General features: G+C 43.1%; 1 protein-coding gene across 1 annotated transcript in view; it reads left to right on the top strand.

The window, feature by feature from the left end:
* The first annotated feature begins 161 nt into the window (after window positions 1-161).
* The window catches only part of LOC311149757 (guanine nucleotide-binding protein G(I)/G(S)/G(T) subunit beta-1), an 81,831-nt gene continuing 59,824 nt past the window's right edge, over window positions 162-22,168 (top strand). The window contains exon 1 of the mRNA XM_084186976.1: window positions 162-550. The gene's annotated coding sequence lies outside the window, so the exon portion shown is untranslated. The remainder of the gene's footprint in view (window positions 551-22,168) is intronic.

Below are 22,168 nucleotides of genomic sequence, written 5' to 3'. Positions count from 1 at the left end.
AGGGAGTACAAACAAAAATATGAAAATACAATATTTTGAAGCGGGCTAGTTTTCTAGTATTAGGTTACATGAATTCTGTAGCAAATCCACCAATTTTTCATATTTTTTTAATCGACAACGACCCTTTGCCGTGCGTTATGACGCAGCCGTAACGTGGGGTTTCCCAGAGCTGAGAGCAGGGTTACCGCGCCCATCTCTGCTGTTTGATGGCCGGGGAAAGCGTTTGAGATACTGGTGATTGGGGAACGACGGTGGGAAAGGCAAGAAGGATAGTTAGAAGATTGGAACGAGACTGTTGTGAATTAGAAGAGCATCCCTAGACTCTCAAACGCATTGTTTTTCCACAACGCGTTGGTTTAGTAGGGTGAACATTTCCTCATCTTTGTGCCGGTGTGTATCCTCTTGGCGGATCGAAATTCTCTGTTCGGGGAGTGCCACTCCTCGATAGCTTGCTAGCTCTAGTCTGTGTGCTAGCTAGGTGGAGAGGAGTAGATCTTCGCTGTTTATGGTCAATGCGATATAAACAACGGATACCCTCGACTGAAAACAGGTAAGTTAGTTATGAATTGGGACGCATTAATGGCAACGTATTTATCTAAAGACGTAGCTTACTACTGTACTTCTGTAACTAACATTGTCTGAGATGGCTAGCTAGGAAGACAGGCGGAAGGGGTTAAATTGGGTTGAGTGACTCGCTGGTTGAAGCTAACTAGGTGGGGGTAGGTAGCTAGTTGGTAATACACAATACATTCACTTTAAATTATTAGATGTTGTACTCATTTGAGTTGTGGTCGTAGGTAGTCACAGTATATAACTTTTATGCAAAGTTTTTTGTTTTATCTGGTGCGGTTTGTGCGATTTGCCGTGGCTTAGGTTTTGCAATACCAGTGAGTGGGCTACCTGGCAGCTAAATGTAAACCTCAAAGCTAGTGGAAGTTAGCTTGTATTCGTAAGATCACAAGTTAAAGCTAGTTAAAACTGTCAACGTCTGAATTTGAGTTACACTGTATGTCACGCATCTAACAGATTCAGTCTAATTGGATTTTGTAAATAAAGATGAATGTGTTCGACGTTGGTTGACATTCCTAGATGACTAGCTAGGTAGTTATCAAATTAGCTACAGCCAACCATCTAAAATACTAATTTAGTTAACTAAATTCTACCAAATGTCATAGATGGTGATGCATAACGTCTTAATGCATCTAATTTTGTATTTTACCAAGGATTAAGTGGTAATATAATCCATAGAGGATTTGTTTATAATACAACTGTAGCAAGTAACGTTAGGTGGTAATAGAGGGAGACTACTTCAACATCACTGGAGCCAACAGCTAGCTAATTAGCTACCAGTGCACCACCCCCCACTATTTCGTAGTCCATACCACAGACGGAGACGGTATAGAAAGCCATTCTACAGCCTACGTTTGCAGTTAGCAAGACGCTTGGACATGTTTCCGATTGGGCGTGTGAGCCTGCCAACAGTTGCCAACCAAGATGGAGCTAGCTGCTGTTAGGACATTCGGTTTCGAATGTGTCCAGCCTAACATTATCGCCTAGTTTGCTAGCAATCTGTTTAGGTTGTCATTCGCTGAAAAGCCATTATGTCAGCCAACCACTAAATTAGCTCGCGTTACAGTTAGCTAGCTAAATCATATCTGGCATGACAACTATGGTGGTACTGGATTATGGCCTTAATATACAACTAAAAGCAGCAACAATCCCGTGTCTATAGTATGAAAAATGTGTGCACTCACTAAGTGTAAGTCGCTCTAGATAAGAGCGTCTGCTAAATGACGTAAATGTATAATGTATGAAGAGCTATTGCATAAACCAGCCACCTATATTGCTAAGTAGTATGTTTAGCCAGCTTGCTACTTTATTAGTGTACGGGCCGGCAGCATTTGATTGGCCTTAATTTGAACCTCTGAATGTAATGATATACAGAGAAAGTAAATTAACGTTAATTGGATTTCTACAATCTGTTCAACCTGGCCATAGGTTTTACTGTACAAGTGGTTACACCTAATAGCCATACCTCTCTGGCCGCTCCAGTGTGAATGGTCTTTCATGGAGTAGATTTGAGGAAATGGGTAACGAGGAAGCAGCTAATCCTGTTAGTTTCTAGCTAGAACTGAAAAGAAAGTGACGGGAGGGGAATTTTTATGTCAACATTACAAGCGGCAAACAATTTAAACGCGCGAACGGTGCTTTCAGTTCTATCGAACCAGACATTCTGTCACAGAATGTTGAGAACGAGTAGCAACAATGTTGCCATTGTCGAACGCGGGTTGAAATAACTAGCAGATTTGTTACAACAGGAGACAATAAATGGAGTCTGTAGGTTCGGTTTTCCCATATAGTTATTTGATGTTCCGTAATATCTTTGTCACGTTAAACATGTTCCGTCTTTCAAAAGGGCTATTTGTAATTGCTGGTTCACAAAGATGAATTTATCTTGCTAGTCCGCGTCCCTCCTTGAATGAATGGGTTCCTGTATTCAGGGCCCAAGCAGCTGCAATGTACAAGATGGCGTTCAAAGCCTTTTTTCGGACTGAAAGACAGCAGCCCAGCATCGACTGGATTCAGGGGTACCATAATAGATATCGATCATTTTAGTTAATAAATAGACTTGTTAGTAAATATTAAATATACGAGTTTCTGAATTATGTATAAATGATTAAAATTATATAAAATTGAAACCGGTGTTTATAGAGTGAGATATGGGACAACATTGGTGGACGGGTGTGGGACAACATTGGTGGATATTAGCAAGTGAGCAGCTAAATTCAGGAATCTTCTGTCTACATGTACAAATATGTATTAAAATGTTATTTTGCTTAGTACACAAAAGCACTGGCGATTTGGTAGTTCTTCATATGAATGAGATTTATTTCAAGTTTGAACATTGTTTTTAAATCCGTATTATTCCAATACAACTGTATGTTTCATTTTGATGTACAGTATTAACGTAGTACGAGTATATGGCAGCTCACATTCGAGGGTATGTATCAAGGTAACAATTTAAGATATAAAGATTAATAGGTTTTTGTACTGATTAGCCAACTTGTTGTTCAGGAACAATATTTTATCTTGCATTTGATAAAAATGTAATCCAAATGAAACGATAATACTTGCTGTTTCTGTGTACTTGTCACATTTTGATTATAGGCTACCCTTCATGTATTTTTTGACTTAAAGAACTTCATGTGACTTGGAGCAAAACAAGTAGTGTTGGCACTCATCATGGATGAAAAGGGCATTGTAAGGATTTGTGGACACTGATTTGTAAAATATCCTATTACTTTCAATAGAGGCATTGGCCCACTCCATAACTAAACCTATTTTTAGCAGTTAGGAGTGCCTGTCTCTCAAAGTTGTAGGATATTATTTGCTGAACGTGGATACGGTTTTCATTTGTTTTGATGCACTTGAACATATATTTGTGAATCCTCCCAACCTGTCTACACCTCTACACAGTACTGGCCATCGAGCAGATTGAAGTATGTATTCACTTTTATGGCTGTGCCATGAGAGTGAGTGACTTTCCTGCAGTCCTGGAATAGTCGTCACCTAATTTCTCAGTCTTACTCACAGGAATCTGAGCTCCACTGTGGTTTCTCTCATCATGCAAGTGTGATTGAGTCTAATCAGTGACTACAGTATTCAGGCCTCCAGGCTCTCTCATGTCATAGCTCTCATTCCATTACTTGCTTACAGGTCAGAACACCACACCACTCACAACCCCACACACCGGCAGTAGAACATGAGAAGGTGCTTTGCACACATTTACACACTACGACCCCCTATTCAGTGTCAGTCTCAAGTAAGTTGTTGCCAAAAAATACTTTCACTCATGTCAATGTGCACTTCATTTTATGCGACTGCGACCCTGCTGTAACCTTACACGATCTGCTGCCTTGTGTTGACGTCTGGCAGGAACTGGGCCACTCTGTAACACATTTCTCACAATGTCCAGGAGGGTGAACAGGGAGCACATTTATACATATAGTGCCTTACATGGAGACTTCAGTCAGTGTCTCTCAGACTAGCAGAGTTGACACTTCAGATGACTGTCATACACACTGTTCGCCTTGACAATCAAGTCCCAGAAGCAAAATCAGAATGTGTCTGAGCGGCATTTGGCCCCCTGGCCTAACTTGTGCACCTGAGAGATTACACTGGGATGAGCATCACTATCAGGGGATGAGCTGAATTATCTTTCCTTTGTGAACCAGGGGGGATATTTGTTTTGTTTTATACAGATTTTCATCCCACTGGATTTCTCTGTGAGCGCAGGGTATGAATGGGATTAACATCTTAGAGTTTTTGGATTTCAGCTTTTAGGATTATGGGGTTTGGTCAGTGATAGTGCTGATTTTCCTATGATCCTGCTTTTAGCCATATGGAATTTCTTACTATTACAATAACATGCCTGCCCTGTTGTTATGACTGTGGCTGCCACAGCCAGACTAGATGGGATCATCTGTCAGTGAATTGTTGGTTTCTTACTTACCTACACCCTTCATTTTACCATAGAGGTGTTGAATTAGGATATATAGCTATATTGCGAGTTGTCATAGCATTTGTGTTCTTTACGTTTAATAACAATGACACTGATCAAATTAAAAGAAAAAACATACAAATATTGGTATAATTTGCTGTATATGCAGAAAGTAAACAGCATAGTGGGTCAATTTCCGCAACAACTAAGAGCATTGACGCGTGATGCTCAACTTCTCCACTGTTTTGGTCCCGTGGTTCCCATGCTGTAACAGTGTGAAGCGAACCCGTGCACATGTTCAGATACTCTGTGACTATGTGAGAGTAAAGTCTTGCATCTCGCTCGTCTCAATATCTGCTGTGCTGCTCGTGGCAATGTCATTTAGCTGAGTCTACCTTTAAGAATATGTTCTTACTGGGGCAATATTTAAGGGCCCAGTGCAGTGCAGTTTTTTTTCCCTCCTGTGTTTTATATATATTTCCACACTGAGGTTGGAATAATATTGTGAAAATGATAATGCCCTTTTAGTGTAAGCTGTGTTTGAAAAGACGGCCTTCAATTTCAGCCTGTTGTAGTGGGATGGAGTTTTGGCCTGCCTGGTGACATAAATTAGTTAATAGACCAATAAGAAAGAGCGTTCCAAACCTCTGTCAATAACAGCCAGTTTTCTGTTTTCCCCACCCCACTCAGACCACTCCCAGACAGTCCTAGCAAAAATCTTGCTTGAGAAATTGCTCTTTGCTAAGAAGCTATTTTTGTTTCTTTTTGACCATTTGAATTGAAAACAATCACAAAGTACTTAATTGTTACCCAGAAATATTTTGATTTGAAGATAAAAATGTCTGTATTGGACCTTTAACTTAGCATCCCAGTACTTGGGGTTGAGAAACCCTTAACAGACATTAACATCCCTCGGTAGGCGGAACGCCGCTCATGAGCAGACGTTTCCTGTCAAACTAGACTATTCTCTCCTGCTGTGTCTTTCTGTCCTCCATGTTCCTCACTCCATCATTTTAGCACAGTCGTACAAGATCACCCAGGACAGGCAGCAGCTGTTTGACTGCTAATATTGGTCTCACTTGCTTCATCGGCCATACAGCCGGAACCATGTCATCCCAATAGATTTCCCAGACAAATCCTTTTCCTTGCTTGTGGCCCTACCCCCTCCTCAACCCCACCTGCAGTGCAGGTTGACTGCCCGTCTTTACTTTAGGGTTCAAAGGTTAGCCGTCTGTCCTGTAGACAAATCTGATCAGTTTCCACCGGTGCTAATGATTCTGAGATTCTATGCAGTCGAGTATCTCTCTCAAGTACCACCCACTCTTTTGCACTCACTCCCTCAATCCCTCTCCTCCCTCCTCCTGCTATTCTCAGAAGGGTCACAACACGGCCAACCTAACGTAGCAGGCGTGAAAGAAACACCTGCGCGGAGTTAGTTTTTCTTTCTGTTCCTGACTAGAGAAAGAAAGAAAAAACTGTCGGGAGGTTCTTCACTCTTCAACCAATCGCTCGCTCGTTCTCGCTCTCTTTCTCCTCTTTTTTTCTTTCTCTCTGCTGTATGACAAGGCCAGTTCTGTGGGGTGTGCCCTGAGAGAAGCACACCCTGGTTATACTGGGCATCCTAGGTGTCTGTGGTTGTTCTTACAGCTGATTTATGGAATGTCCAGTGACTGAAAGCTGACAGATTTACTAGATTGACTAGTGTGACTACTACCTTGTGTTATATCATGTTAACTGTCGGCTACGTAATCTGCATTTCTGTCCTGTGTTTTGCCTGAAGACAAACATGTCCTTTGTCAATACGTTTCCTATTCCATTTGAATTGCTAGTGCTCCCAATGTGTGGGATAACCCCAGGTAAATCTAAGCCACGTAGTTTCGTTTAGCCATACACCAGGCTGTTGTGTTAACTGTCCCGCTCACCAGCTAGTTTGAATGAAGGTCCATGCTGTATGGCCGCGGCTTATCAGGGATGACTGCACGGCTGTGGGCCACTATGTTTTGAATAGTCAAAGTGAGTGGCGACAGGACTGTTAGTGACCCCTCTACTCCTATGTCGTCGGTCGTTCCACTGCTATGCTATGGAGTCCTGTCAACCTAAAACAGCACTTTGCATGGGGAACCTCAGGGCTCTGCTTCTTAGAATAAAGGCCCCTTGCTTTCTATTTACATTCTGCCTGATAGATTTGACTGCCCGGAGGGAAATGTGACCAAACCAGAATTCAGAGTCTCTGACAGGAAGGCAGGCAGGGAGTGAGTTTTTATATGACAGACAAAGAGACACAGTAAGTCGCTGGAGTAAAAAGGACTGACTGGCAGTCATGTGACTCTTCACACACATGTTCCTCTCTTTTTGGAATCAGGGCGAGAGAGCGGGGTAGGGGTAAATATATTAATGCAATCAAAGGAGTGTATTTTGCTTTTTAAACAAAGTCATGCTTTTGGCTTTGGGCAAGCTTGACCCGTTTTTTTTTTGTTCCCTTATTTTTTCTTATATGGGAAAGCTATTTGGGCAAATGTCACAAGCACAAACTATACCTTTGTTGATGTATATTTGGATGTAAAAGGGGGTTGAGTTGTGTTGTCTGTCTATGTCAGACAGGTCTGGCTGTTACCATGAGCTTTGACTGTTTTCCCCTAATCCTCTCTTAATGACTGTCTTCACGCCGTGGCATTTGGAGTAAATCTGCCAGCACGGGCGCTATCCTGTGGAACCTGTTTGACTCAACTCATGCTCCGGGATGCTGCTGCAAGGCGGGGGAGGCCAAGGGTGGGCCTACCAGGCTGCTGAGCGGAGGGATGCCTGAGAATTTAGGTCCTAGAGGGCAGGTGAAGGGTTACGGACACTCCCACAGCTCCGTTTCTTTTAAAGGAAAGATTAATTTATTTAGAATATTATGTAGTTTTTGTGCTTCTCTGAGCGACGTTATATTGATTCCCAGAGTTATTTAATGTTTTCTTGTGTATTTTAACTATTTGTTGTTCAAGCAGGCAGAAATACAACCGGTATGAAACTCGTCATACCAGATGTACACTATACATACAAAAGTATGCTGACGGGTGTATAAAATTGAGCACACAGCCATGCAATCTCCATAGACAAACATTGGCAGTAGAATGGCCTTACTGAAGAGCTCAGTGACTTTCAACGTGGCATCGTCATAGGATGCCACCTTTCCAACAAGTATGTTTGTCAAATTTCTGCCCTGCTAGAGCTGCCCCGGTCAACTGTAAGTGCTGTTATTGTGAAGGTGAAATATCTAGGAGCAACAACGGCTCAGCCGCGAAGTGGTAGGCCACACAAGCTCACAGAACGGGGCCGCCGAGTGCTGAAGCGCGTAGCACCTAAAAATCATCTGTCCTCGGTTGCAACACTCACTACCGAGTTCCAAACTGCCTCTGGAAGCAACGTCAGCACAATAACTGCTTGTCGGGAGCTTCATGAAATGAATTTCCATTGGACTCTGGAGCAGTGGAAACGCGTTCTCTGGAGTGATGAATCACGCTTTACCATCTGGCAGTCCGATGGACGAATCTGGGTTTGGCGGAATGCCAGGGGAACGCTACCTGCCCCAATGCATAGTGCCAACTGTAAAGTTTGGTGGAGGAGAAATCATTTTTCATGGTTCGTGCTAGGCCCCTTAGTTCCAGTGAAGGGAAATCTTAACACTACAGCATACAATGACATTCTAGTCGATTCTGTGCTTCCAACTTTGTGGCAACAGTTTGGTCAAAGCGAGGTCAATACAGAAATGGTTTGTTGAGATCGGTGTGGAAGAACCTGACTGGCCTTCACAGAGCCCTGACCCCATCGAACAATTCTAACACCGACTGCAAGCCAGGCCTAATCGCTCAACATCAGTGCCCGACCTCACTAATGCTCTTGTGGCTGAATGGAAGCAAGTCCCCGCAGCAATGTTCCGACATCTAGTGGAAAGCCTTCCCAGAAGAGTGGAGGCTGTTATAGCAGTAAAGGGGGGACCAACTCCATATTAATGCCCATGATTTTGGGGGCAGGTGTCCACATACTTTTGGTCATGTAGTGTATTTCTGCCTGCTTGAATGGCAATAGCTCAAATACACAATAAAACATGAAATAACCCTGAGAATTGATAGAACATTGCTCAGAGATGCACAAAAACCATATAACATTCAAAATGAATTCATCTTTACTTTAATGACTCAGTTTTGGGTGGTAAAGCTCCCAAAACTCCACTTTACAATGACGGGAAGGCCTGATGGTGACATGGTCATAGTTATCAGTGTATTCATCTCCGTATTGTGGTTGTATACAAGTATGGCCACCTGAGAGAAATTTGTAAAAAAAAAAAAAAAAAAAAGGAAATATACTCCTCTCCGGTTATGCCACGCTTGTGGGAGCTAGTTGGGTGTTTTCATTGAACTTGTGGCATCATGGTATGTTTCACGAATCAATCAATTAAACTTTACTGCTACTCCCATCAATGTGGTGTCTATCTTCAGGCATTCCCCACAGAAAGCAGAGGTTGCATTGATAACTAAAAACATAATTGTATGCCATTGCTTTTGTGCATTTAGGCAATTTCAAAAGCCATCAGTATTTTCAAAGTTAGGCCTAATAGAAATAACGCCAACCTTCTAGTAACTGACTGAGGATGGACAGCTTTTCTATGCATGTGCATCATATAACAAACGTGTGCCTAAATATGCAGTATGTGTGCTGTCGTATGTTGGACTTGCTTGGACATAGATTTAAGTGTAGTGCTCTGTTTAATTAATCCTTTAATTGAATTGCACCAGTGCGTTAACCTCCCCAGATCCGTTCTGAAGTCAGCCCCACGGTTCGACAGCAGAGAATGCTTGTTTACCGAAGCCAAATTTCTAACCGTAGTGGGGGTCGTCGACCCAGTTGTCAAGGAATTTACAAGGGCATTAGTTGCCATATGCATGTAGCTGCTGAGGTGGAAATGCTTTTGTGTAGACAGAATATATGGTGTCCTGATGCTAGTGTCCTCAGAGTGGGACCTTTTATGATGGCCAACCTATCCCCTCCCTCTATCCCCAACAATCAATCAGCCCTGAGGTCCTGACTTAATGACTTCAATGTCATTCACGTCACTAGTAATAATAATAATACATTGAAAGGATACTTGTGTTGGTCCCTTGTGTCAACGTGTACACAAGTTCAAGCATTGTGACCATCTTTAATGTTATGTTCTCAATTGTATCTGTCTAGTCAGCTCTGACGGAACAGCATCAAGACTCTCAGTCAATTAATTATTAAGTGAATGAGTAAAGTTATATTTGGGGCAAGCAGTCACAAAGAAATCTGATTCACCGTTAGTGAGGCTACCAGCATTGGTAGAAGTGCTGATACTGTAGTCTAGGCCTAGTATATATTGCAGAGGCAACTCTGAATATATAGATTTATACAGGCAACTCCCAAATATTTTATTTTATTTATTTTTATTTCACCTTTATTTAACCAGGTAAGCCAGTTGAGAACAAGTTCTCATTTACAACTGCGACCTGGCCAAGATAAAGCAAAGCAGTGCGATAAAAACAACAACACAGAGTTACATATGGGGTCAAACAAAACATAAAGTCAAAAATACCACAGAAAATATATATACAGTGTGTGCAAATGTAGCAAGTTATGGAGGTAAGGCAATAAATAGGCTATAGTGCAAAATAATTACAATTAGTATTAACACTGGAATGATAGATGTGCAAGAGATGATGTGCAAATAGAGATACTGAGGTGCAAATGAGCAAAATAAATAACAATATAGGGATGAGGTAGTTGGGTGGGCTAATATCAGATGGGCTGTGTACAGGTGCAGTGATCGGTAAGGTGCTCTGACAACTGATGCTTAAAGTTAGTGAGGGAGATAAGTGTCTCCAGCTTAAGAGATTTTTGCAATTTGTTCCAGTCATTGGCAGCAGAGAACTGGAAGGAATGGCGGCCAAAGGAGGTGTTGGCTTTGGGGATGACCAGTGAGATATACCTGCTGGAGCGCATACTACGGGTGGGTGTTGCTATGGTGACAAATGAGCTAAGATAAGGCGGGGATTTGCCTAGCAGTGATTTATAGATGGCCTGGAGCCAGTGTGTTTGGCGACGAATATGTAGTGAGGACCAGCCAACAAGAGCGTACAGGTCACAGTGGTGGGTAGTATATGGGGCTTTGGAGACAAAACGGATGGCACTGTGATAGACTACATCCAATTTGCTGAGTAGAGTGTTGGATGCTATTTTGTAAATGACATTGACGAAGTCAAGGATCGGTAGGATAGTCAGTTTTACGAGGGCATGTTTGGCAGCATGAGTGAAGGAGGCTTTGTTGCGAAATAGGAAACCGATTCTAGATTTAACTTTGGATTGGATATTCTTAATGTGAGTCTGGAAGGAGAGTTTACAGTCTAACCAGACACCTAGGTATTTGTAGTTGTCCACATACTCTAGGTCAGACCCGTCGAGAGTAGTGATTCTAGTCGGGTGGGTGGGTGCAAGCAGCGTTCGGTTGAAGAGCATGCATTTAGTTTTACTAGTGTTTAAGAGCAGTTGGAGGCTACTGAAGGAGTGTTGTATGGCATTGAAGCTCGTTTGGAGGTTTGTTAACACAGTGTCCAATGAAGGGCCAGATGTATACAGAATGGTGTCGTCTGCGTAGAGGTGGATCTGAGAGTCACCAGCAGCAAGAGTGACATCATTGATATACACAGAGAAAAGAGTCGGCCCAATAATTTAACCCTGTGGCACCCCCATAGACTGCCATAGGTCCAGACAACAGGCCCTCCGATTTGACACACAGAGTTCAATCTGAGAAGTAGTTGGTGAACCAGGCGAGGCAGTCATTTGAGAAACCAAGGCTATTTAGTCTGTCAATAAGAATGTGGTGGTTGACAGAGTCGAAAGCCTTGGCCAGGTCGATGAAGACGGCTGCACAGTACTGTCTATTATCGATCGCGGTTATAATATCGTTTAGGACCTTGAGCATGGCTGAAGTGCACCCATGACCAGCTCGGAAACCGGATTGCATAGCGGAGAAGGTACGGTGGGATTCGAAATGGTCGGTGATCTGTTTGTTAACTTGGCTTTCAAAAACTTTCGAAAGGCAGGGCAGGATGGATATGGGTCAGTAACAGTTTGGATCTAGAGTGTCACCCCCTTTGAAGAGGGGGATGACTGCGGCAGCTTTCCAATCTCTGGGGATCTCAGACGTTACGAAAGAGAGGTTGAACAGGCTAGTAATAGGGGTTGCGACAATTTCGGCGGCTAGTTTTAGAAAGAAAGGGTCCAGATTGTCTAGCCCAGATGATTTGTAGGGGTCCAGATTTTGCAGCTCTTTCAGAACATCAGCTGTCTGGATTTGTGTGAAGGAGAAGCGGGGGGGCATGGGCAAGATGCAGCGGAGGGTGCAGAGCTGGTGGCCTGGGTAGTGGTAGCCAGGTGGAAAGCATGGCCAGCCGTAGCAAAATGCTTGTTGAAATTCTCGATTATTGTAGATTTATCGGTGGTGATAGTGTTTCCTAGCCTCAGTGCAGTGGGCAGCTGGGAGGAGGTGCTCTTATTCTCCATGGACTTTACAGTGTCCCAAAACGTTTTGGACTTAGTGCTACAGGATGCAAATTTCTGTTTGAAAAAGTTAGCCTTTGCTTTCCTAACTGCTTGTGTATATTGGTTCCTAACTTCCCTGAAAAGTTGCATATCGCGGGGGGCTATTTGATGCTAATGCAGTACGCCACAGGATGTTTTTGTGCTGGTCAAGTCTGAGGAGAACCAGGGGCTATATCTGTTCTTAGTTCTGTATTTTTTGAATGGGGCATGTTTATTTAAGATTGAGAGGAAATTACTTTTAAAGAACAACCAGGCATCCTCTACTGACGGAATGAGATCTATATCCATCCAGGATACCTGGGCCAGGTCAATTAGGAAGGCCTGCTCGCTGAAGTGTTTTAGGGAGCGTTTGACAGTGATGAAGGGTGGTCGTTTGACCGCGGACCCGTTACGGACGCAGGCAATAAGGCAGTGATCGCTGAGATCCTGGTTGAAGACAGCGGAGGTGTATTTAGAGGGTAAGTTAGTCAGGATGATATCTATGAAGGTACCCATGTTTACGGATTTAGGGTTGTACCTGGTAGGTTCGTTGATAATTTGTGTGAGATTGAGGGCATCTAGTTTAGATTGTAGGATGGCCGTGCTTGTTAAGCATATCCCAATGTAGGTCACCAAGCAGTACGAACTCTGAGGATAGATGGGGGGCAATCAATTCACATATGGTGTCCAGGGCACAGCTGGGGGCTGAAGGGGGTCTGTAGCAAGCGGCAACAGTGAGAGACTTATTTCTGGAAAGGTGGATTTTTAGAAGTAGAAGCTCAAACTGTTTGGGCACAGACCTGGATAGTATGATAGAGCTCTGCAGGCTATCTCTACAGTAGATTGCAACTCCACCCCCTTTGGCAGTTCTATCTAGACGGAAAATGTTATAGTTGGGGATGGAAATTTCAGAATTTTTGGTGGCCTTCCTAAGCCAGGATTCAGACACTGCTAGAACATCAGGGTTGGCGGAGTGTGCTAACGCAGTGAATAACTCAAACTTAGGAAGGAGGCTTCTGATATTTACGTGCAGAAAACCAAGGCTTTTACGGTTACAGAAGTCAACAAATGATAGCTCCTGGGGAGTAGGAGTGATACTGGGGGCTGCAGGGCCTGGGTTAGCCTCTACATCACCAGAGGAACAGAGGAGGAGTAGAATAAGGATACGACTAAAGGCTTTAAGAACTGGTCTTCTAGTGCGTTGGGTACAGAGAATAAAGGGGGCAGATTTCCGGGCGTTGTAGAAAAGATTCAGGGCATTATGTACAGAAAAGGATATGGAAGGATATGAGTACAGTTGAGGTAAACCTAAGCGTTGGGTAACAATGAAAGAGATAGCATCACTGGAGGCACCGATGGAGCCGGTCTCGGCGTGTATGGGGGGTGAAACAAAGGAACTATTTGAGGCAGTTTGAGAGGGACTTGGGGTTCTACAGTGAAATTGTATAATAAGAACTAACCCAAACAGCAATAGGCAAGGCATATTGACATGGGAGAGAGGCATAAAGCAATCACAGGTGTTATTAGAGAGAGCTAAGACAACAACTGGTAATGGCGATAAAGTTTGGGCTGAGGCTAAACAGAATAAACAGGACAGGGTACCGTGTAAAGGAACAGTCCAGCAGGCATCAGCTGTGCAGCTGAGTGATCATAAGGTCCAGTGAACAGCAATATGTGAGTCCGAGAGCAGTTCAAATTGGTGCTTCAGCACAGCTAGCAGGAAGCACAGTTGTAGTTTGCATGTGCTAGCGGGCCGGGGCTAGCAGATGGATCTTCGTAGTCGTCGCAACGGGAAGCCTGTTGAAACCACATCAGACGATTTAGTCGGCAAACCAGTCGTGTTGGATCGGCGGGGCTCAGTGTCAACACTAGGAGGTCCCGTCCGGTTGACAGAGAGGTAGATAGCCGGGAGATGGGCCTGCGGCTAGCTCAAGGCTAACTGGTGCTTGTTATGGGGCAATGGTAATTAGCCAACAACAGGTTGCAGCTAGCTGGTTGCGGTGATCCGGCGCTAGGGTCCAGTGATTCCGGCAGAAAGTCCGATATGCTCTGGGTCGATAGCACGCTGTGCAGACTGGCCGACGAATTGTCCAGGCTAGAGCTGGCTGGTGGATAGTGTCGGCCACGGACAATGGTGAAGACGCTAACGGTGACTAATAGCAAGTAGCCATTCAGTTGCAGCTAGACTAGTTTCAGCTTAAGGTTCTTGATGAAAGTTATAAAGAAATAATAGAATCCTTTCCACGTTGGGTGAGGCATGTTGCAGGAAAGTATATTTAGTTAAAGAATGAAAAGTAAAATTGAGAAATATATACAAAATAGACAAAAAAAAACAAGAAACTGGATATTTACACTAGGACACAGAATAAAACCACGACCGCACTGCTACGCCATCTTGGATTTAGACTGTAAGAGGAATAAGAGGAAGCCTATCCCAAAAATGTATATATTTAGATAAAGCAATATTATTTAGGAAGATATATATCGATATTTTGAGTCCCAAGTATTGGTTTGTAAAAAAATATACATATATACAGCTGCGGAAAAAATTAAGAGACCAATGCAAAATTATCAGTTTCTCTGGTTTTACTATTTATAGGTATGTGTTTGGATAAAAATAACATTTGTTTTATTCTTTAATCTACTGACAACATTTCTCCCAAATAAAAAAATATTGTCATTTAGAGCATTTATTTGCAGAAAATGACAACTGGTCAAAATAACAAAAAAGATGCAGTGTTGTCAGACCTCGAATAATGCAAAGAAAATAAGTTCATGTTCATTTTTAAACAACACAATAGTAATGTTTTAACTTAGGAAGAGTTCAGAAATCAATATTTGGTGGAATAACCCTGATTTTCAATCACAGCTTTCATGCGTCTTGGCATGCTCTCCACCAGTCTTTCACATTGATGTTGGGTGCCTTTATGCCACTCCTGGCGCAAAAATTCAAGCAGCTCCGCTTTGTTTGATGGCTTGTGACCATCCATCTTCCTCTTGATCACATTCCAGAAGTTTTCAATGGGGTTCAGGTCTGGAGATTGGTCTGGCCATGACAGGGTCTTGATCTGGTGGTCCTCCATCCACACCTTTATTGACCTGGCTGTGGCATGGCGCATTGTCCTGCTGGAAAAACCAATCCTCAGAGTTGGGGAACAATGTCAGAGCAAAAGGAAGCAAGTTTTCTTCCAGGACAACCTTGTACGTGGCTTGATTCATGCGTCCTTCACAAAGACAAATCTGCCCAATTCCAGCCTTGCTGAAGCACCCCCCAGATCATCACCGATCCTCCACCAAATTTCACAGTGGGTGCGAGACACTGTGGCTTGTAGGCCTCTCCAGGTCTCCGCCTAACCATTAGGCGACCAGGTGCAAAGCTGAAAATTGGACTCATCAGAGAAGATGACCTTACTCCAGTCCTCTACGGTCCAATCCTTATGGTCTTTTGCAAACTTCAGCCTGGCTCTTCTTTGCTTCTCATTGATGAAGGGCTTTTTTCTAGCTTTGCACGAGTTCAGGCCTGATCCTAGGAGCCTGTTTCGAACCGTCCTCGCCGTGCACTTCACCCCAGCTGCCGTTTTGACATTCTTTTTGTAGGTCACTTGATGTCATCCTACGGTTGTTGAGTGATATTCAAATGAATTGGCGGTCATCCCGGTCAGTAGAGTCGTTTTTGCCCTCTGCCGGTCTGTAGCTTTGTTGTCCCCAATGTCTGCTGCTTGACCTTGTTCATATGAACTGCCATCTTTGAAATGTTAAGGATTGAAGCAACCTGACGCTCACTGTATCCCTCTGCCAGTAAAGCCAGAATTGACCCCTTCTTTTCCTCACTCAACTTTCCTTTTCAACTCTTTTGGCATGGTCAATAGTTCTTTTTGATTAATATTACTTTTGAGGTACTATTAGCACTGTTTTTGCCATCCCTCTGGTCCTATTGCAAGAGGATAGTGATGACCACAGCAGTGGTTTTTATACTTTTCCTCGTTAAATAAGATTTGGTTCATGTGATCACCTAATCAGTACCTAATTCAGTAGAATGAGGTGTGCCTGTGTTGGAATTCAACAGACACTGGAATGGAATGGCTGTGTAGAGATGCTGATTTAAGAAAAATGTGCAGTGGTCTCTTAATTTTTTTCCACAGCTGTATGAATGTGTGTGTGTGTGTGTGTATGTGTACGTACGTTTGTTCATTCATTCACTACCATTCAAAAGTTTGGGGTCACTTAGAAGCAATTTTTTTGGTCCATTTAAAAAAAAAAAAAATTTGATCAGAAATACAGTGTAGACATTGTTAATGTTGTAAATGGCTATTGTAGCTGGAAACTGCTAATTTTTTATGGAATATCATTTTAAAAGGCTAATTGATCATTAGAAAACCCTTTTGCAATTATGTTGGCACCGCTGAAAACTGTTGTGCTGATTAAAGAAGCAATAAAACTGGCCTTCTTGAGACTAGTTGAGTATCTGGAGCATCAGCAATTGTGGGTTCGATTACAGGATCAAAATGGCCAGAAACAAAGAACTTTCTTCTGAAACTCATCAGTCTGTTCTTGTTCTGAGAAATGAAGGCAATTCCATGCGAGAAATTGCCAAGAAACTGAAGATCTCGTACAACGCTGTGTACTACTCCCTTCACAGAACAGCGCAAACTGGCTCTAACCAGAATAAAAAGAGGATTGGGAGGCCCCGGTGCACAACTGAGCAAGAGGACAAATACATTCGAGTGTCTAGTTTGAGAAACAGGCGCCTCACAGGTCCTCAACTGGCAGGGTCATTAAATAGTACCCACAAAACACCAGTCTCAACGTCAACAGTGAAGAGGCGACTCCGGGATGCTGACCTTCTAGGCAGAGTTGCAAAGAAAAAGCCATATCTCAGACTGCCCATCTTAATCTTTTATTTTTATTGGCCAGTCTGAGATATGGCTTTTTCTTTGCAACCCTGCCTAGAAGGTCAGCATCCCGGAGTCGCCTTTTAAAAAGATAAACTTGGATTAGCAAACACAACATGCCATTGGAACACAGGACTGATGGTTGCTGATAATGGGCCTATGTAGATATTCCATAAAAAATCAGCCGTTTCCAGCTACAATAGCCATTTACAACATTAACAATGTCTACACTGTATTTCTGATCAATTTGATGTTATTTTAATGGACAACAAAATTACTTTTCTTTCGATAACAAGGACATTTCTAAGTGACCCCAAACTTTTGAACGGTAGCATATATACAGTGGAGGAAAAAAGTATTTAGTCAGCCACCAATTGTGCAAGTTATCCCACTTAAAAAGATGAGAGAGGCCTGTAATTTTCATCATAGGTACACGTCAACTATGACAGACAAAATGAGAAAAAAATCCAGAAAATCACATTGTAGGATTTTCTTATGAATTTATTTGCAAATTATGGTGGAAAATAAGTATTTGGTCAATAACAAAAGTTTCTCAATACTTTGTTATATACCCTTTGTTGGCAATGACACAGGTCAAACGTTTTCTGTAAGTCTTCACAAGGTTTTTGCACACTGTTGCTGGTATTTTGGCCCATTCCTCCATGCAGATCTCCTCTAGAGCAGTGATGTTTTGGGGCTGTCGCTGGGCAACACAGACTTTCAACTCCCTCCAAAGATTTTCTATGGGGTTGAGATCTGGAGACTGGCTAGGCCACTCCAGGACCTTGAAATGCTTCTTACGAAGCCACTCCTTCGTTGCCCGGGCGGTGTGTTTGGGATCATTGTCATGCTGAAAGACCCAGCCACGTTTCATCTTCAATGCCCTTGCTGATGGAAGGAGGTTTTCACTCAATCTCACGATACATGGCCCCATTCATTCTTTCCTTTACACGGATCAGTCGTCCTGGTCCCTTTGCAGAAAAACAGCCCCAAAGCATGATGTTTCCACCCCCATGCTTCACAGTAGGTATGGTGTTCTTTGGATGCAACTCAGCATTCTTTGTCCTCTAAACACGACGAGTTGAGTTTTTACCAAAAAGTTCTATTTTGGTTTCATCTGACCATATGACATTCTCCCAATCCTCTTCTGGATCATCCAAATGCACTCTAGCAAACTTCAGACGGGCCTGGACATGTACTGGCTTAAGCAGGGGGACATGTCTGGCACTGCAGGATTTGAGTCCCTGGTGGCGTAGTGTGTTACTGATGGTAGGCTTTGTTACTTTGGTCCCAGCTCTCTGCAGGTCATTCACTAGGTCCCCCCGTGTGGTTCTGGGATTTTTGCTCACCGTTCTTGTGATCATTTTGACCCCACGGGGTGAGATCTTGCGTGGAGCCCCAGATTGAGGGAGATTATCAGTGGTCTTGTATGTCTTCCATTTCCTAATAATTGCTCCCACAGTTGATTTCTTCAAACCAAGCTGCTTACCTATTGCAGATTTAGTCTTCCCAGCCTGGTGCAGGTCTACAATTTTGTTTCTGGTGTCCTTTGACAACTCTTTGGTCTTGGCCATAGTGGAGTTTGGCGTGTGACTGTTTGAGGTTGTGGACAGGTGTCTTTTATACTGATAACAAGTTCAAACAGGTGCCATTAATACAGGTAACGAGTGGAGGACAGAGGAGCCTCTTAAAGAAGAAGTTACAGGTCTGTGAGAGCCAGAAATCTTGCTTGTTTGTAGGTGACCAAATACTTATTTTCCACCATAATTTGCAAATAAATTCATAAAACATCCTACAATGTGATTTTCTGGATTTTTTTTCCTCAATTTGTCTGACATAGTTGACGTGTACCTATGATGAAAGTTACAGGCCTCTCTCATCTTTTTAAGTGGGAGAACTTGCACAATTGGTGGCTGACTAAATACGTTTCTTCCCCACTGTATGTATACATAATGTATGAGTATATACGTGTGTGTGTGTGTGTATATATATGTGTGTGTGTGTGTGTGTGTGTGTGTATATGTATGTGTATATATATATATATATATATATACACACACACACACACACACACACACACACACACACACACACACACACACACACACACACGTGTGTGTGTGTGTATACATACATACATACAGTGGGGAGAACAAGTATTTGATACACTGCCGATTTTGCAGGTTTTCCTACTTACAAAGCATATAGAGGTCTGTAATTTTTATCATAGGTACACTTCAACTGTGAGAGACGGAATCTAAAACAAAAATCCAGAAAATCACATTGTATAATTTTTAAGTAATTAATTTGCATTTTATTGCATGACATAAGTATTTGATACATCAGAAAAGTAGAACTTAATATTTGGTACAGAAACCTTTGTTTGCAATTACAGAGATCATACGTTTCCTGTAGGTCTTGACCAAGTTTGCACACACTGCAGCAGGGATTTTGGCCCACTCCTCCATACAGACCTTCTCCAGATCCTTCAGGTTTCGGGGCTGTCGCTGGGCAATACGGACTTTCAGCTCCCTCCAAGATTTTCTATTGGGTTCAGGTCTGGAGACTGGCTAGGCCACTCCAGGACCTTGAGATGCTTCTTACGGAGCCACTCCTTAGTTGCCCTGGCTGTGTGTTTCGGGTCGTTGTCAACCTGGAAGACCCAGCCACGACCCATCTTCAATGCTCTTACTGAGGGAAGGAGGTTGTTGGCCAAGATCTCGCGATACATGGCCCCATCCATCCTCCCCTCAATACGGTGCAGTCGTCCTGTCCCCTTTACAGAAAAGCATCCCCAAAGAATGATGTTTCCACCTCCATGCTTCACGGTTGGTATGGTGTTCTTGGGGTTGTACTCATCCTTCTTCTTCCTCCAAACACGGCGAGTGGAGTTTAGACCAAAAAGCTCTATTTTTGTCTCATCAGACCACATGACCTTCTCCCATTCCTCCTCTGGATCATCCAGATGGTCATTGGCAAACTTCAGATGGGCCTGGACATGCGCTGGCTTGAGCAGGGGGACCTTGCGTGCGCTGCAGGATTTTAATCCATGGCGGCGTAGTGTGTTACTAATGGTTTTCTTTGAGACTGTGGTCCCAGCTCTCTTCAGGTCATTGACCAGGTCCTGCCGTGTAGTTCTGGGCTGATCCCTCACCTTCCTCATGATCATTGATGCCCCACGAGGTGAGATCTTGCATGGAGCCCCAGACCGAGGGTGATTGACCGTCATCTTGAACTTCTTCCATTTTCTAATAATTGCGCCAACAGTTGTTGCCTTCTCACCAAGCTGCTTGCCTATTGTCCTGTAGCCCATCCCAGCCTTGTGCAGGTCTACAATTTTATCCCTGATGTACTTACACAGCTCTCTGGTCTTGGCCATTGTGGAGAGGTTGGAGTCTGTTTGATTGAGTGTGTGGACAGGTGTCTTTTATACAGGTAACGAGTTCAAACAGGTGCAGTTAATACAGGTAATGAGTGGAGAACAGGAGGGCTTCTTAAAGAAAAACTAACAGGTCTGTGAGAGCCGGAATTCTTACTGGTTGGTAGGTGATCAAATACTTATGTCATGCAATAAAATGCAAATGAATTACTTAAAAATCATACAATGTGATTTTCTGGATTTTTGTTTTAGATTCCGTCTCTCACAGTTGAAGTGTACCTATGATAAAAATTACAGACCTCTACATGCTTTGTAAGTAGGAAAACCTGCAAAATCGGCAGTGTATCAAATACTTGTTCTCCCCACTGTATATGCGCGCATGCATACATACATACCCTACTAGTCAAAAGTTTGGACACACCTACTCATTCAAGGGTTTTTCTTTATTTTTACTATTTTCTACATTGTAGAATAATAGTGAAGACATCAAACTATGAAATAACACATGGAATCATGTAGTAACCAATAAAGTGTTAAACAAATCAAAATATTTTATATTTCAGATTCTTCAAATAGCCATCCTTTGCCTTGATGACAGCTTTGCACACGCTTTGCATTCTCTCAACCAGCTTCATGAGGTAGTCACCTGGAATGCATTTCAATTAACAGGTGTGCCTTGTTAAAAGTTAATTTGTGGAATTTCTTTCGTTAATTTGTTTGAGCCAATCACTTGTGTTGTGACAAGGTAGGGGTGGTATACAGAAGATAGCCCTATTTGGTAAAAGACCAAGTCCGTATTATGGCAAGAACAGCTCAAAAAAGCAAAGCGAAACAGCAGTCCATCATTACTTTAAGACATGAAGGTCAGTCAATCCGGAACATTTCAAGAACTTTGAAAGTTTCTTCAAGTGCAGTCGCAAAAACCATCAAGCGCTATAATGAAACTGTCTCTCATGAGGACTGCCACAGGAATGGAAGACCCAGAGTTACCTCTGCTGCAGAGGATATGTTCATTAGAGTTACGAGCCTCAGAAATTGCAGCCCAAATAAATGCTTCACGTAGTTCAAGTCACACACATCTCAACATCAACTGTTTACATTTACATCATTTAGCAGACGCTCTTATCCAGAGCGACTTACAAATTGGTGCATTCACCTTATAATAGCCAGTGGGATAACCACTTTACAATTATTTTTATTTTTTATTATTATTATAATTGTTTTATATATTTTGTGGGGGGGGGATAGAAGGATTACTTTTATACTATCCCAGGTATTCCTTAAAGAGGTAGGGTTTCAAGTGTCTCCGCTCTCCTGGCGTCGTGAGAGAGCTTGTTCCACCATTGGGGTGCCAGAGCAGCGAACAGTTTTGACTGGGCTGAGCGGGAACTGTGCTTCCGCAGAGGTATGGGGACCAGCAGGCCAGAGGTGGAAGAACGCAATGTCCTCGTTTAGGTGTAGGGACTGATCAGAGCCTGAAGGTAAGGAGGTGCCGTTCCCCTCACAGCTCCGTAGGCAAGCACCATGGTCTTGTAGCAGATGCAAGCTTCAACTGGAAGCCAGTGGCGTGTGCGGAGGAGCGGGTGACGTGAGAGAACTTGGGAAGGTTGAACACCAGACGGGCTGCAGCGTTCTGGATGAGTTGTAGGGGTTTAATGGCACAGGCAGGGAGCCCAGCCAACAGCGAGTTGCAGTAATCCGGACGGGAGATGACAAGTGCCTGGATTAGGACCTGTGCCGCTTCCTGTGTAAGGTACGATCGTACTCTGCGAATGTTGTAGAGCATGAACCTACAGGATCGGGTCACCGCTTTGATGT

Source organism: Coregonus lavaretus (assembly GCF_964263955.1).
Source record: "Coregonus lavaretus genome assembly, chromosome: 22".
NCBI classification, from domain to species: domain Eukaryota; kingdom Metazoa; phylum Chordata; class Actinopteri; order Salmoniformes; family Salmonidae; genus Coregonus; species Coregonus lavaretus.
This window is presented reverse-complemented; position numbering and strand designations above follow the sequence as displayed.